Raw genomic sequence first — 14,710 nt, 5'->3', positions numbered from 1 at the left:
AACCATCACCATGTCCCCTGACAAAAGCATTCCTTCTTGGGGACCAGATTTCCAAGCCTGTGGATCCAGAGACCAGGGAGAAAAGAAAGAAATTCCTCCAGTGGGTTAATTGGTATAAAAGGAAATGGCCACTCTCACCTACACCTCTTGGGTCCCGAGCACAAATTCTCTCTCTGGGGTAGATGGCCCTATATGTTGGGCCCAGGGGAAGTTGCAGCCAACCCAAGGCCACCTGTCATGGAGGGAACCCTGAGCTCACTCTGCTCCCATTTCCCAGCCTCCTCCTGATGTTTCCATTGACTGCTTCCAAACAGTAACCAAAGGATAAGGAAGACCATCCATGCGGTCCATGAGGGTCCAGCCTGGGGCAAGGTAAAGAGAGGTAGACCATCCATCTGGAGGAACAAAAGAATGAAATTCAAGCAGACAGTCAAATAAGTGGGTTATGTTTGCCCCTAAGTAAGTAAGTAAAAAATTTAGGGATTCGGGAGAAGATTTTATCTAGTTCCTTTTCATTTCACCTTCCACAAAACCACCAAGGTGCCATGTCTAACAGAACAGAATGTACCCTGTTCCTTCAGTAACAAAACAGGAAACTGGGCAGGTGTTGACAGATTATCATTTAATTCTGTGCTTTTCCAGTTGATAAATTTAGTAGACAGAAGCATGTACATTATTTGTAATGCTTTTGACCTTCAGAAAAAGCAGGGTTTCTTGGGTCTTTGCCAACTTATTAAATCATCAACACCTAAGTAGAATAAAATGAATAAAGTAAATAGATCTCTGTGTAGATAAATGATTATAGTGCTTTATGAACCAATATTATAATGAATACAACTCTGTGTTCTTGATGTTTTTAATACAATAAACAAGTGCACAGTAGTGACACAATCCTAATTCTTATTAAATGAAACTAGATAAACATCTGCCACTTTCATAATGTCAACTACAATCCAGTCTCTTGCCTTTGTTATAATTGACCTATTTTTTCTGTCCTTCCTTATCTGCTTTCCTGCTATCTATGAGTCAACATTTAACTGTATCAATCACAAGCTGATCATTCCTAGCTGCAGTAATTCTGTAACCTTTATTTTCTTAACTTCTAAATTGAAGTTACAAAGTAATTACCAAAAATCTACAGTTATATTCTGAAAGTGGTAGAATTAGCATTTGCAGTCTGTGGGTCAGCAGATTGCTCTGATGGATTTTCTTGCTCAGCCAAAAAACAAAACAAAACCAGAATTAATTAGTTTATAACTACAGAATACAATGCACAGTCATTCTCTCAAGGAGCTCAGTTCCATAATAAAGAGAACATTCTGATTAGAATATAATAATAGCTATTTTTTAATGAGAATTCCTGGTGCAATAGGCACTTACGAAGCACTTCATGCATTTCTTGTTATGTTATGCCTCTGTATGGGTGGAAAGGGAGTGTGATGGCTATCAATCGTACCCCACCCCCAGATGTTACTCTAACCATGTCCTGAAATGGCTGGTTTGACTTATTTAAGTATTGGAATGAATGAAATGGAATTCATGTCCATTTAGCTCCATGGCTGCCAGATAATGAACTAGATGTTGTGTGTGTCCAGAAACTCATGTGATCATCATGAAAGTCCTGCAAATAAACCTATGTCATGGAAGAAAGGATTGATGTTTGGAAAGAAACAGAAATGTTTCCAAACAAATAGTCCATGGTGTTTCTTTTTTTAATTTTTTTTTTAACGTTTATTTATTTTTGAGACAGAGAGAGACAGAGCATGAATGGGGGAGGGGCAGAGAGAGAGGGAGACACAGAATCTGAAACAGGCTCCAGGCTCTGAGCAGTCAGCACAGAGCCCGGCGCGGGGCTCGAACTAACGGACCGCGAGATCGTGACCTGAGCCGAAGTCAGAGGCTCAACTGACTGAGCCACCCAGGTGCCCCTGTCCATGGTGTTTCAATTGCACTGTTAGGTCACTTTAAATATTCTTGGTGAAGGTTAACTTTACAAGAATACACTCTGGCACTTGTGGGCAAATACGGGTTGTCCCACACCTGCTCCCCAGGCCAGTATACTGGTCAAGACAGTATGAGGGTCACACAAGAAGCCATGGCCAACGGGTCACAGTGGAAGAGTTCTTTTCTGGGCAGTCTGCTCCAGGACTCTTCCTGCAAGTGGAGAGGAAAGACTAAGAAAATCTTCTCTGTTTTGTGAACTGGTTTTAACAGAAAGTGTCATAGGTCAACTACATGGAGAATGCTCAAAATCCCGCAGCCAGACTTCAGTAAACAAACAAAATATGTAATGAGAGTGATGCTTTGGAAATTTGTCTCTGGCACAGTTTTTTCCCCTAATACATCATGTCACCTGGAGTCCTTCTTCTGTTCAGGCTAAACCATGACATATAGCACCTGTAGAAGGAGATAGTGGCTTTGGCCAGCATAAGCTCCCGTTTTGAGTGAATCATGAGATAGTTAAGCTTAAAAGTCAGATTTACTTGATAAAGAAAGTGATTGTCTAAATTTCCAAATCTCCCATTTATAGATTGGTGGGTAAGCCTGGTAAACTAGGAACACAGGATTTTACCAGAGGTGCTAGATGGAGATAAGGGGAGATGTGGTGTCATCAAGGTTAGCGTGTATGCTGAGAGAAAGGGCTAGTTCTGATGGCCGGGATGTGGTATTCAATGGTGAGGAGAGAGTAAGTGAAAGTTCCTTTTGGTTCCCTTGTCTCTGAGGGTCTTATCCCAGAGAGGATAGAAACTTCTTCAACAGAAACCCAAAACTGGGGTGCCTGGGTGGCTCGGTCAGTTCAGTTGTCTGACTCTTGATATTGACTAAGGTCGTGATCTTTTGGCCTGAGTCCAGTTCTGCATTGACAGCGGTGAGCCTGCTTGGGATTCTTCCCCCCCCCCCCACCCCTCCCTCAAAAACAAATAAATAAACTTAAAAAAACTCCTAGACACATGGAGGGAACTTCTGAGAACATCTGGCTAATGTCAAGCTTCTGGAACACGGCCCTGGAGGAACACCACCAACAGTGGAGACATCAGCACAGACCAGCCCAAACCAGCCCTGACTGTCCCCACGGGCTGCATAGGTAGGAGACCCATAACGCTTCTTAGCATCTGTGAGAGGGTCAGGGCTCTGAGGGGACCACAGGAGGCAGCAGCCAGGCTTTGGATGAGAAGCTGAGGTGGGAGCTTTGCATCCCAAGGCGTGCTGTGTAGGGGTGGGTTCGGGGCTGGTAACTGCACAGGACAATTCAGAGGGAGAGGCTGAATCCAGAGAGCGGGGCCAAGGGCTGAAATAGGGCGGCAGGGAGACTGTGAGAACTAACTCTCCTCCTGGGTGCAGTGATGGCAGCAGGAGGCAGGGAGACAGAAGGATGAGGAAGGGGACAAAGGAGACAGAACTAGCCTGAAAGGGGCTGTTCTAAACCAGAGAAAATTATTTTTTTTCAATTTTTAGCATTTATTTATTATTGAGAGACAGAGAGAGACAGAGCATAAGCATGGGAGGGGCAGAGAGAGAAGACAGAGAATCCAAAGGAGGCTCCAGGCTCTGAGATGTCAGCACAGAGCCCGATGCGGGGCTCAAGGTCACAAACTGCGAGATCATGACCTGAGCCGAAGTAGGACGCTTAACCGACCGAGCCACCCAGGCACCCCGAGGAAACTATTTTCAATTGGTAAGTTTAGTGCCTCTTCCAACATCAGAAGGAGGAAGAGATGACACGTGTGAGTTCAGCAATGACAACGCTCCCGTCCCCTGCCACACACCAGAGATGTAGCCTGGATTTGCTCTAACCACTGCACCCTGCTCAAGGTGCCTGCGTGAAGGGGGAGCGGGCACCAGTGGGGACCACAATCCATCCCGAGCCCTCCCCGCCCTGTACCTGGAGCAGGGCTGTGTGAGCCTGGAAAGAGCGCCTTTTTCTAATTTTCTGCCTAGGTTGTGCCATGTTTTAATTAGTAAAAAGGAGGCTTCTGTGCTATGGGAGACCCTGTTCAGGAGGAAGTAACTACAGAGTGGTGTGGACAAGGTACAGAGTTTTAAAAACGACTGAGTCCATGAAGCTTCCTGAGCTGAAAAAGATAAACTAGTCTCCAAAAAGAATCGTCCAAGAACCAACGAAAATACTGTTATTTGAATCTAGAAACCAAAGTTTACCTTTCAGAGCCTTGAGAAAATAGTCATAGAGAATGTAGTAAAACAACAACAACAGCCACAAAAGCCTGCATTTGCGTAGACCCTGGTAACCCAGGGGGGTGCAATGAGAGGAGGAGGTGAGCTGGAGCTTCTCCAGAACCTTCTTCTGTGGAGCAGAGAAGGGACGGTGTGAGGTTATGAGATTAGAAATCCAAATGCTTAGCGTGCAGCCTGGAGGAAGGACTTGGTAGTAATTATCAGTATTTCTTGTCCTTTTCACTTCTGCCTCCATGTCTTAGAAGGAAATAATTGGGACATTTACACACAAAAACCTTCCTTCATTCGTTTTGTAATATTACTATCTGCACAAGATATACCTGTGTCTCTGTCTCTGTCTCCATCTCAATCTCTATCTACGTATCTGTGTCTATGTCATTATCTCTATCTCTATTTTTCTCTATCTCATCTCTAGCTCTAGCTCTATCTTTCCCTCTATCTCTATCACTATCATCTATATCTATCCATTTACCCCCCCGTCAGTCTAACTATCTGGAAATGGGCTGGTGGGATTGCTGTTGCCACAACCTGACCAATATTCCCCAGACAAATCAGAAATCTTATTAGAATTTGCATGGTAGCGTGGCCCCTGCTTGACCCACTCTTTTCTTCCCTGACACCAGCTGTCACACACACCTAACACTGACCTGAGGCTTCTGGAAAGCAGGGTTCTCAGGTCTCCATCTTGTCCTTGGAGGCAAAGCCTGGATAGACAAGATGACCAGTTACAAGCAGTCATCTGTCCTTTTTCTGGGCTAATGAGCTTCTTCTTCGCTCTGTTCAGATTGTGTGAGAATCTTAAGAAATTATTTAATGCTTCCTATGAATATTTGGAGAAAAGTCTGCTCTATTCTCTCTCTCTCTCTCTGTCTCACTGGTTAGTCATCAAAATGACACGACTGGAAATATCTATGTACACAGTAAAACAAAAGATAAATACAATATGTACAGTACTCAACATTGCATCTGTTAACTTAGCCGTTAATTGGTACCAACAAAAATGAATCAGACTTTAGAGCATCGGACACACATTTGGTCTCTTATAACACCCGCTCAGAGACAGAAGAAAGCAATAAATTGGCAGCACTGAGACATCCTGTCTCCTCCACTGTGATTCTTTTTTACAAAGTCCACAGAACAGAGTAGATGGAGCCACGGACAAATGGGTACAAAGTATGAGAGGAGCCAGGAAGTCGGCCCCAAGTCCTCTCTTCAGTTCTGGTCCTTTTGCACGTGGGCAACCTCAGCCCCCATCCCAGCTTCAGCCTCAGCCCCACCCCATGCTCCCTGACAGGTACCTCAGTTCTAGAATCAAGAGGAAAAGAAGCAGATGGCCACCAGGTGCACCTGCAGGATGGCAGCCTCCTGCACCAGCTTCCCATTGCCTCCTGATGACAGCCGCTGTCTGGACTTGTGGAGAACAGCCGAGTGCGTCAGGGACCCTCAGCAATTCGTCCTGAGGTTTCCAGGGAGTCTGGGTGACACAGGCCGCATGACGAGGGGACTGGGATGGAGGGAGGGCAGGCGACTGCAGTCCCAGACAGGACTCGAGGGCCAGGTGCTGCGCCACACGAAGGCAGACGGAGGCTGGTGCTGCTGGGATACAAGTGCCCGGAGGAGCACCCTTGTGTGTGGTTCTGTGACATCGCCAAGGTCTGCGCGTGCCTGGTCGGTAATGCAGCCTCGGTACCCACTCGCTGAACGGATCTGTGAATAGATGAATCTTAGGGAGCAGTACTGAGCAAGCACATTCAGGGTACTTCCTGTGATGAATCCTCAACCGTGCATTCTAGAGCCTTGAGAGACATACATACACACAGACACGTACATACCTGTGTGCACATACATGTAGGCACATTATTATTACAGAGTGTAATGTAATCTATTATGTTCTCATAAGTGTATATGGAAGAAATAGTCCCCTGTTTAAGAACGTGGGTTCCAGATACCGCACATGCACACCATGGTGGACTATACAGCTGTAAAATAGATGTGAGATGCAGGGTTAATTGCAATTTATGTCCTAGCAAGTCGCAATTGGAAACTGAAATTTACCAACAGTACCATTTACAACAGCAACAACAACAATATCAACAAACATATATAATACATAGAGAAAAATTTAGCCAAAAATATGAAGGATTCTTATGCTGAAAGCAATAAGACTTTAATGACAGAAGCTGAAGAAGAACTAAATAAATGGAGAGATATACCATGTCCATAGATTGGAAAACTCAACATATTTTAGATGTCAAACATTCCTCAAACAGATAAGTAGATTCAATATAATCCCAATGAAAATCCCAGGAGGACTATTCATGGAAATCACTAAACTGGTTGCAAATTTCATATTGGAAAGCAAAGGACATAGCATTGCCAAACCGGTTTTAAAAAGAGATCTAACACTTACTATTAAGACTCAATGATCAAGACAGTGGGGTTTGGGTAAAAGCATAAATGGATAGATAGGAGGAACAGAATCCAGAAATAGGACAACACATAAATGGTTACCTAATTTCTAACAGCGTGCCAAGGAAATCCAATGAACAAAGAATTGACTTTTCAACAAATGGTACTGGAACAAATGTTCATCTATCTGGGGAAAAAAACCCAATCGATGTGAAACATCACATACACAAACTAATTAAAAATGGATTCTAGTCATAAATGTCAAACCTAAAAAATAAAACTTCTAGATGAAAATACAGGAGAAAATCTTTGTGACCTTGGGTAAGGCAAGGGTTTCTCATATAGGACACCAAGAGCAAGGTCATAAAAGAAACATTTGATAAATTGGACTTTCTAAAAATTAACATTTCTGCTCTTTGCAATACTATACATAGAAGGAAAACGAAAAATTGCAAGAAAATGAAATGAAAATCCACAGATTAGAAGAAAATATTTTCTACTTTAAAAAATTTTTTAATGTTTATTTTTTGAGAGAGATGGAGAGCACGTGCAGGGAAGGGACAACGAGAGAAAGGGGCAGAGGATCTGAAGCAGTCTCTGTGCTGACAGCAGAGACCCCAACGTGGGGCTCAAACCCATGAACCATGAGGTCACGACCTGAGCGAAGGCAGACGCTTAACCGACTGAGCCACCCAGGCGCCCCTAGAAGAAAATATTTTCAAAAGACATATCAGAAAAGACTGGTGTCCAGAATATGGAGAGAAATATCACAACTCAATACTAAGAAAAGAAGCCCAATTAAAAAATGGGAAAGAGAAATAGTAGAATGTGGGCAGAAGTCACCTAAAATCTCTTCTGTTCTGTTGCTGATAGAATTTTAATGTAAAGAAAATACCAAAAAAAAAAAAAAAAATTGGAAAGAGGACCTGTATGTGATCAGAGACGTAGAGAGCTGGGAATGCACAGTTCCCATCTTACAATAACATCCAAAAAAAGCAGGACAAACTGAAATTTAATATCTGAACCCATTGGAGAAGTGAGATTGCAGGGTGCTTGACATACTCAAACATTGGAGACAGACGGACACTTGCAGAGGGACACAGGATGTGAGCATTTGCTGACCTTACACAGATGTCCAGCATACTCACTTGGTCACGGGATTCAAGTAGAATTTATTAACAAAATAGTGAGAGCTGAGCATAGACTAGTGGGGAGTGGGAATGCTTGAGAACATATCCAGGGTATTTCCCAGCACCTCTTAAGATTCTTCTCCAGGAAGCCCACAAAACTCTTGCAGGGCAGGCCAGGGACAATCCGCACAAAGCCTCCCCCTTGGTGCTGCAGGAGGGGAACAGCAACTACCACTGAAATCCACCCAGACCCCATCCACCCCATTACCACTGGAGACAAAAGGTGGCTTCATCTGCAGGGGAGGTGCCGGTGAAATCTGCTGTGGTTGAGGGAAGGCAAAGGAGGTGACCACCAAAACTTTTGCCGGAACATCTCCCCTATGTCCCAAGGTAACAAGAGGTCACCTGCAGAAGGATAGCCATCAAAATCAAACCCACGGCCTGAAGTAGGGGGGCACCCATGGCACCTGGGGGAGGGGGAAGAAGGATTTAAAATATTTTATTTCTGAATCCTTGGATTGTACTCCTGAAACCAATATCACACTGTACGTTACTAACTGAAATTTAAATAAAAATTAAAAAAAAAAAAAGAAAATGTCCCATCTCAGGAATAGAGGCAGGAATTTGTACGAAGGCCACGTCCTTAAGATCCAGTTTCACTGTATCTGCTTAAAAGTGGGACTTAATAAAAATACCAGAGAATGTGTCCTTTCCTGACCTTTCACCCCCATGACAGCAAACCTTGAGTAAAAGTAACCATGGAATAGAGCTGAGAGACAGCCAGAGATAGACTTTCTCTGGGGAACAGAACAACGGAAGCCTCGAAGACAAGTGAAGGGACCAAGGCAAAGCACAACTAAAGAATTTTTAAGTGTCTGGACTCTGGCAACAACACATTTCAACCCTGATAACTTAGCGACAACCAACTCCAGATCCGGTCTAACTCCTGCCTAGTTAACCCAAACCCCCACACTAAGGCCGAGCAGAAGGAAAGGTGTGCTGGTTTTCAAGCACAAAACGTATTTACCTCAGTATCCACTCTACCACACCACGTGGCCAGCTTCCAACCAACCACTCGGAGGCATACAGCAAGTCAAGAGGAAACACAGTGTGAGGGCCCAGAGCGGTCACCAGACCCAGACTGAGACATACTACAGATAGATGGTGGAAGTATCAGGAATTTAAAATAACTATGATTAATATGTTCAAGGCTCTAATCCAATAGAGAGATGGACAATATGGAAGATCAAACGGGTAAATTCACTGAAAATTATGGAAAGTCCCAAATGGAAACTATGGGAAAGAACCAAAAGGAAAAGCAAAACTCAAAACCACAGCAACAGAAATGAAGAACGCTCTGAGAGGCTCACCAGTGGATATAAGAGATGTAAGGAGAGAATTAGTTCAGATAAATATAGGACACTGGAAATTACCCAAACTGCAATCTGCAATGGAAGGACGAAAGAGACAGAGAGACAGAGAGACAGAGAGACAGAGAGAGAGAGGAAGCAGGTAATCAAAACTCACAGAAGAGAACTCGAAGAACTGCCCCCCTCTCTCTCCCTCTCCCACTCTCTGTGTTAAACCATAAAGGACTTTAGTCCTTTAACAAGAAAATGGTTTCTTTACACCAATATCATTGGATGGTAAAAATCACCCAGCGGTCAGAGAAATCTGCTGATAAAGTGGGTTAATAGCCCTGTTTTGCAGGACTTTTGGGATAAATACTGTGGGTTCTTAGCTGTGTGCTCAGAATGCCCCTTCCTCTTACGGCAACAGCCACCAGATCTGTGCGGTGATCAGCCCCGTATTCAACCACCTCTCCTGACAAGTGCTGGCAGAACATGGCTCCTGTCCTGGATGTTCCTGGTGGCCTCCCTTGGCAGCTGTGAGTGGCTTTACCCACGAGGCGTTTCACTCAGTAAAGAAAGCTGGTGTTAAGCATGGACAATCTAGTCAGCAGAAGGCCACCCACATGGTCATTCAAACTAACCTGACAGATTCCACCATGACCTTGAATTCTTCAGGAAGGAAACGTAAATCTTAGACCCCAACTTTTCTATTAATAGAGAACAAATGTGTACTATTTTAGTGAATGTCAAAATTTCGCTAATTGTTGCTTTTGTTTCTCTTTTAGATACAAATGGCGACATTTTAATAACACATCTCATACCATCCGTTACCAAGAAAAAGGACACACAGCATTTTTATTTATTTATTTTTTGTTTATTTTTATTCTTGACATAGAGACTGAGTGTGAGTGGAGGAGGGGCAGAGAGAGAGAGAGAGAGAGAGGGAGACAGAGAATCCAAAGCAGGCTCCATGCTCGGAGCTGTCAGCACGGAACCGGATGCAGGGCTTAAACTTGTGAACCACAAGATCATAACCTGAGCCAAAGTCGGATGCTTAACTTACTGAGCCACCCAGATACCCCAAGGATCACAGCATTTTTAGAATGCCAAATAACAGGTGTCTTAAAGATAAATGTATAACAGGGGCGCCTGGGTGGCTCAGTTGGTTAAGCGACCGACTTCAGCTCAGGTCATGATCTCACGGTTGGTGAGTTCGAGCCCTGCGTGGGGCCCTGTGCTGACAGCTCAGAGCCTGGAGCCTGCTTCAGATTCTGTGTCTCCCCTTCTCTCTGCCCCTCTCCTGCTCAAGCTCTGTGTCTCTCTGTCTCTCAATAATAAATAAAAACGTTAAAAAATTAAAAAAAAATAAAGACGAATGTATGATATACACTAGTATCGAATGATGTCAGACCAGCCTCTAACACACATCCTGTGTATTTCCTCAAGTGAAAATGTACAGGAACAAGGTGTTAGTGAGGAAAGATGTGAAGCCAGGAAAGGACAGAGGGATTTGCCAGCGAGCCTGAGGATACACCGAGTTAATGAGGCAGGTGCTGGGCTGTATGACTGCACCAGCTGGGATCCACTGTATGGAAATGCGCCACTGACACTGAACAGAAGCCCTCCCACTATGCCACACCCCTGAAAACATATACCCACGCCTTTCTCACTCCCAAGGACCTGGCCACTGTCTATACAGGACTTGTCTCCTGCATCTGTGTCCTCAGCAAGGTCTGAGCTAGGAGCCCAAGGACGCAATCTGTGATGTTTCTTTCAGTTAGGTCACTCGATTCTTATCATTGTTGGGGACTGAATGGCTTTTGTAAGTGTCCTGAATTTTCCACTTCTCCATCTATGAGAAGCTTCCTGGGGAGGAAGCCATATCCAATGTGCAAAATGGTTTGCTGGCTTTGAATGAATAATGAATGAATGAATGAATGAATGAATGAATAGGAGAATGATGAAAACCACAAGGCCTTTGTTGTTTTTCTTTGTTTGCTTGAGAAAGAGAGAGAGAGAGAGAGAGAGAGAGAGCGAGCATGAGCAGGGGAAGGACAGAGAGAGAAGGAGACACAGGACCCAAAGCACACTCCAGGCTCCTAGCTGTCGGCACAGAGCCTGATGCGGAGCTCGAACTCATGAACCTCGAGATCATGACCTGAGCTGAAGTCAGATGCTTAACCAACTGAGCCACCCAGGGGCCCCCATAAGGCCTTTGGAGTGATAAAAACCTAGATTTGAATTCCTGCTCAGCCATTTAACTGACAGCACGATCCAGGAACGTTACCAAATCTTTCTCATAGGGTTGCTGGGGACCGAAGGAGGTTCCACACAGGACAGTTCGAGCACAGGGTCAGCACATCACAGTGTCCTTTCCCATTACAACCGAACGGCTTCCCTGAGCCATCTCCGCTAACACAGGAGCTCAGGGACTCATTAAAAGTCACATCTGACATTGTCCTTCAAACAATAAAATGTGCGTCCTTTTGAAATGCTAAGAATTGTGGATATGGAAAGAGTTGAGGATAAGAGTCAAGGACAATAAATCAAAGATATTTCTTCTCCAAGATTTTTGTTCATTCACAGCAGAGTATAGTAACATCATAGCATCTAAAGAAATAACTATAGTAATTGTTAATATTTCCTCAAATTTGTAAACTTTCTACAAACTACCCATATATAAAATGCACCTACTTTTGCATAATGTGGTGGGATTATTATCTCATTTGTTATTATAGAGTAGTAAGGCTTTTCTTCCAATTCTCAGGATAGACATTAAGCTCCCACACTCTTGCAAAATATGATGTAAAATCTAAACTTCAGAGTGAAACAGACCTTAAGGGTAGGTGTGTTTGAAGCAAAACCTAAAGGAAAAAGTGAAGTTATTGCCTCCTGAAGGAAGATAATGTTGAATTATGACAACATGGGTGTTTTGGTGAGGTTCTGGAATCCAGTATTTCTATATCCCAGGAACATAATAAAATAACACTGAGACGGATCTTAATGACAAGGTCATTCCTCCCCCGTACTTTACTCTGATGAATAAGGCCTCCACTGCCTCCCCAGTCCTGACTCAAGACCCTTCTTTGAGGAAATTCTGAGTACTCACTGGCAATGCCAACACTGCATAATTCTGTGCATCTTTGGCTTGGGTTTGTAGGTTGACTATACTCCTTTCTTGTCTCTTCACTGTTTTCCTGTCCACTTCAACTTGTTCAAGTGCCTCTGATTTCTCTCCTTTGCTTTTTAAAAAATTAATTAATTAATTTTTGAGACAGAGAGAGAGTATGTGCACGTTCATGTGAGCAGGGGTTGGGCAGAGAGGGAGGGAAAGAATCCCAAGCAGGTTCCACACTGTCAGCACAGAGCCTGACAGGGGGCTTGAACTCATGAACTGTGAGATCATGACCTGGGTCGAAATCAAGAGTTGGACACTTGACCAGTTGAGCCACCCAAGCGTCCCTCTTTCCTTTGCTTTTTAAATGAAAATACCAAAATTAGAATGTCTCAGGATCAATTTTTTTTTTAACTGACTTGGGAAATAAGTTTAGGAATTCCCTGAGCTTGCACCAATGGGTTAACAAGGCTTAGAGCAAAAAGCAGCCACAGGATGGAAGTGCCCAGAATAGATAAATGGGTAAACAGGGCGATAGACCTCCACAGCAGGGTGAACTTGCCTGGAGCTAATTAGCAAAAAAAAAAAAAAAGTGCCTTGTTGACCCTGAGGTAGCATGCTTGATCTGTCTTATCCAGTAGGCAAGTTAACATAAACAGACAGGGTCCCCGCTGCCTGCTGTAAACAGCCATCTGCACAGCACCAGGATTTTGTTTTGTATTGACCCAAACCCGTAACACCACATATCTTTGAAACCTCCTTTCTCTCACACACGAGTTAATGATCACTGGTTGTCTCTTTCTGCACATAACCCTTCTGATCCTGATAAATACAGAGCAAGGACCCTTACTCGGGGCTCTTGTCTCCTCCCAGACATTAGCCTCTCTCACATTTAATTCTGCATTCACTCTCTTGCTGGACAGAGAGAGAACTCCAGACTCAGAGTCTGCAACAACCGAACACCACACAGAACAGTGCACATAGGTTGCAAGCTGTCTAGGGGTTCCTTGGAGAAGGCCATAGTGCACTGGTTCCAACAAAAAATAGAGCCCCTGAGATGAATCCTATATGGCTCAAACAAGATTACAAGCAAGACAAGCCCAACTCCTCCTTGGACACACATAAGAAAGACATAAAATCTTCTACCTGATAATCAATTATGTGTTCAAATCCAATGAAGACACCTGCTCCTATGCCCACTAGGATCTTACTCTGTCACACAGGCAGAAGGACCTGTAAGAAAACCTTCTTTATCACTAACCCTCAACTCCTTTCTCACTTGAGCAGCCACAGCAGACACCTCCCTGCTCTTAATCACAGGTTTCTAAGCTGTTGGAACAGGAAGGTCCCTTTGGACAACATGGCCCAATGCCCACACAACAGATGGGCATATGGGAGCCCAGAGATGGCAGATACCTTGTCCGAAGCTAGTTAACCACAGAGGTGGGGTTACACCTGCATATCTAAAGATCACAGAACAGCTTCTAAGAGGTTTCTTCTTTCAACATCTCAGACAACTGAGTTTGTCTTCAAACTTTAGTGTTAATAAGAAATCCATTTTTCCATGGGAGATAGAATTCTACAAATTTCTTCTTTTATTCCAGGAGAATATTGTCATCATAGAAATTATTTTCTCATTGTGCATTGCATGGTAAAGATTTGTGTTGCCAAATGGTCAACGTGGCTGCTAAAACATGGAGACCATTGTTCACATTACTCAAGTATGTGTCTGTTGGCATGTTTGCATTTTCAGTTACCGAAGTGAATACTCTTTCAGAAGTACAATCCAAAATTGCTAACGGAGCAGACCTGGTGTTTGTGAGAACAGAAGGGCTTTTCCTTTGGTGTGGTGCCTGAGCAGTTTCACACACTTGAACACCTGGAAATCAAAATGTCTTAATTCTCTGAACACTTTTCCTGGTAATTTATAAAAGTCCTTGGTAGACCACTGGTCCCTATCTCTTCTTTTTTTCTTTCCTTTTTTCTTTCTCTTTTCTTTCTTTCCTTCACTTATTTCTTTCTTTCCTTTACTTCTTTCCTTCACTTCTTCCTTCCTTCCTCCCTTCCTGTCTTTCTTTCTTTCTTTCTTTCTTTCTTTCTTTCTTTCTTTCTTTTTTTCTTTCTTATCATTTCCATTTTTTATCAGCACCTTTTCATGTCTACTGCCTCCAAAAAAAAACAGCTATTTGGGTCAATTAATCTGATGAAAAATAAAATACCAGATGCCATGAAGCCTATATCCAAGGACTTCCAAGGGAACCCGGAAGATCAAATCTCCAGAACAAGGTTTCTACTTGCTGGTCATGCCATGAGGCTCAGAAGAAGGCTGACATCTTTTTAGAAGCTCTAACCAGTGTGATAACCTCTAATCAGGCTGGATCAAGATATCTGCAGAAGGAATTAGGCTCATAGTAACTCCTCCTGGTAAGTAACTTTGTTCTATTTGGATCCTGTGAATGAAAAACTGACAGAATTTTTTTAGAAAAAAACAATGTAGGATCACATCAACA

At 43.5% G+C, this 14,710-nt stretch overlaps 1 gene segment (V, D, J or C); it reads left to right on the top strand.

The window, feature by feature from the left end:
* Positions 1 to 14,710, top strand: part of LOC106980679 (T cell receptor gamma constant 2-like) — a 37,866-nt gene that overhangs the window by 2,205 nt on the left and 20,951 nt on the right.

The sequence above is a fragment of the Acinonyx jubatus genome, chromosome A2 (genome assembly GCF_027475565.1).
Source record: "Acinonyx jubatus isolate Ajub_Pintada_27869175 chromosome A2, VMU_Ajub_asm_v1.0, whole genome shotgun sequence".
Classification (NCBI taxonomy): domain Eukaryota; kingdom Metazoa; phylum Chordata; class Mammalia; order Carnivora; family Felidae; genus Acinonyx; species Acinonyx jubatus.
The sequence above is the reverse complement of the archived record's forward strand: the minus strand, read 5'-3'. Positions and strand labels throughout refer to the sequence as shown.